The sequence below is a fragment of the Lolium rigidum genome, chromosome 1 (assembly GCF_022539505.1).
Source record: "Lolium rigidum isolate FL_2022 chromosome 1, APGP_CSIRO_Lrig_0.1, whole genome shotgun sequence".
Taxonomy (NCBI): domain Eukaryota; kingdom Viridiplantae; phylum Streptophyta; class Magnoliopsida; order Poales; family Poaceae; genus Lolium; species Lolium rigidum.
In genome coordinates, this window is record NC_061508.1 from 147,799,050 (window position 1) to 147,802,040 (window position 2,991).

Here is a 2,991-nt window from a genome sequence, read left to right on the forward strand (position 1 = left end):
GTTCTTTCTTGTTCTTCTGCAAACAATCATCTATCCACACTATACATCTAATCCTTTGTTACGGCAAGCCGGTGAGATTGACAACCTCAGCATTTCGTTGGGGCAAAGTACTTTGATTGTGTTGTGCGGGTTCACGTTGGCGCGGGAATCCCTGAGTGTTGCGCCGCACTACATCCCGCCGCCAACAACCTTCAACGTGCTTCTTGGCTCCTACTCGGTTCGATAAACCTTGGTTTCTTTACGAGGGAAAACTTTGCATCGGTCGTGCGCATCACACCTTCCTCTTGGGGTTGCCCAACGGACGTGTGTCTCACGCGCATCGATGCCCCGATTAAATCTCATAGTACTCATCATGATATATGTATGTGCATTGTTATGCCTTCTTTATTTGTCAATTGCCCAACCGTAATTTGTTCACCCAACATCTCGTTTATCTTATGGGAGAGACACCACTAGTGAACTCGTGGACCCCGGTCCTATTCTTTACATCCGAAATACAATCTACCGCAATTGTTCTTTACCGTTCTTCGCAAACAATCATCATCATCCACACTATACATCTAATCCTTTGTTTACGACAAGCTGCGTGAGATTGACAACCTCACCGTTACGTTGGGGAAAAGTACCGTGATTGTGTTGTGCGGGTTCCACGTTGGCGCCGGAATCCCCGGTGTTGCGCCGCACTACACTCCGCCACCAACAACCTTCAACGTGCTTCTTGGCTCCTACTGGTTCGATAAACCTTGGTTTCTTTCTGAGGGAAAACTTACTGCTGTGCACATCACACCTTCCTCTTGGGGTTCCCAACGGACGTGTGTCTCACGCGCATCAGTCTCTCTAAGTTTAGATATTTTCTGGTTAAGGTGTTTGAACAACAAGGAAGACGATGTAAAGTCTTATAATGCTTACAATACGTTCATATGTGATTCTTGCTGCACCGTTTTATACTTGAGTTTGCTTCAAACAACCTTGCTGGCCTAGCCTTGTATTGAGAGGAATTCTTCTCGTGCATCCAAATCCTTGAGCCAAAAACTATGCCATTTGTGTCCACTATACCTACCTACTACATGGTATTTCTCTCGCCATTCCAAGCAAATACTTCATGTGCTACCTTTAAACAATTCAAAAGCTATTATCTCTTATTTGTGTCAATGTTTTATAGCCCATGAGGAAGTATGTGGTGTTTTATCTTTCGATCTTGTCATTTACTTTTGACAGACTTTCACAATGGACTAGTGGCTTCATCCGCTTATCCAATAATTTTGCAAAAAGAGCTGGCAATGGGGTGCCCAACCCCAATTAATTAACTTGCATTAATAATACTCTTCACATGCTTTGCCCTGATCTATCAGTAAGCAACTTAATTTTGCAAATAGACACTCCTCCATGGTATGTGAATGATGGAAGGCACCCGAGGATTCGGTTAGCCATGGCTTGTGTAAGCAAAAGGTTGGGAGGAGTGTCATCTATAAATAATGAAATTAAAATACATGTGTAAACAAAAGAGAAGAGGGATGATCTACCTTGCTGGTAGAGATAACGTCCTTCATGGGAGCCGCTCTTGAAAGTCTGGTTGATAAGGTAGTTAGAGTACCCATTACCATTCGTTGACAACAACAAACACCTCTCAAAACTTTATTTGTATGCTCTCTATATGATTTCAAAACTTAAAAAGCTCTAGTACATGATTTAATCCCTGCTTCCCTCTGCGAAGGGCCATTCTTTTACTTTATTGTTGAGTCAGTTACCTATTCCTTCCATCTTAGAAGCAAACACTTGTGTCAACTGTGTGCATTGATTCTTACATGTTTACCTATTGCACTTGTTATATTGCTTTATGTTGACAACTATCCATGAGATATACATGTTACAAGTTGAAAGCAATTGCTGAAACTTAATCATCCTTTGTGTTGCTTCAATGCCTTTTACTTTGAATCTATTGCTTTATGAGTTAACTCTTATGCAAGACTTATTGATGCTTGTCTTGAAAGTACTATTCATGAAAAGTCTTTGCTATATGATTCAGCTTGTTTAGTCATTATCTTTACTATCACTTCATTCACTTCATATGCTTTACAATAGTATTGATCAAGATCATGTTGGTAGCATGTCACTTAAGAAATTATCATTGTTATCGTTTACCTACTCGAGGGCGAGTAGGAACTAAGCTTGGGGATGCTTGATACGTCTCCAACGTATCTATAATTTCTTATGTTCCATGCTAGTTTTATGACATTACCTACATGTTTTGTTCACACTTTATATCATTTTTATGCGTTTTCCAGAACTAACCTATTGACGAGATGCCGAAGTGCCAGTTCCTATTTTCTGCTGTTTTTGGTTTCAGAAATCCTAGTAAGGAAATATTCTCGGAATTGGACGAAATCAACGCCCAGCATCTTATAATTGCACGAAGCTTCCAGAACACCGGAGAGGCGCCAGAGGAGAGCCACAGGCCCACCACACATGGTGGCGGCGCGGCCCAAGGGGGGCGCGCCCCCCTGTTGTGTGGCTGCCCCGTAGCCCTGCCGACTCCGCCTCTTCGCCTATTTAAAGCTCCCTGACCTAAATCTTCGATACGAAAAGCCATGGTACGAGAAACCTTCCAGATCCGCCGCCATCGCGAAGCCAAGATCTGGGGGACAGGAGTCTCTGTTCCGGCACGCCGCCGGGACGGCGAAGTGCCCCCGGAAGGCTTCTCCATCGACATCACCGCCATCTTCATCACCGCTGCGGTCTCCCATGAGGAGGGAGTAGTTCTCCCCCGAGGCTGAGGGCTCTACCGTAGCTATGTGGTTCATCTCTCTCTCTTTGTGATCTAGTTACTCTGGTGATGTTATTAAAGTACTCTATTCCTCCTTCATGATGTAATGGTGACAGTGTGTGCATCATGTAGTTCTTGGCGTAGGTTATGATTGTAATCTCTTGTAGATTATGGAGTTAACTATTACTATGATAGTATTGATGCGATCTATTCCTCCTTTCATAGTG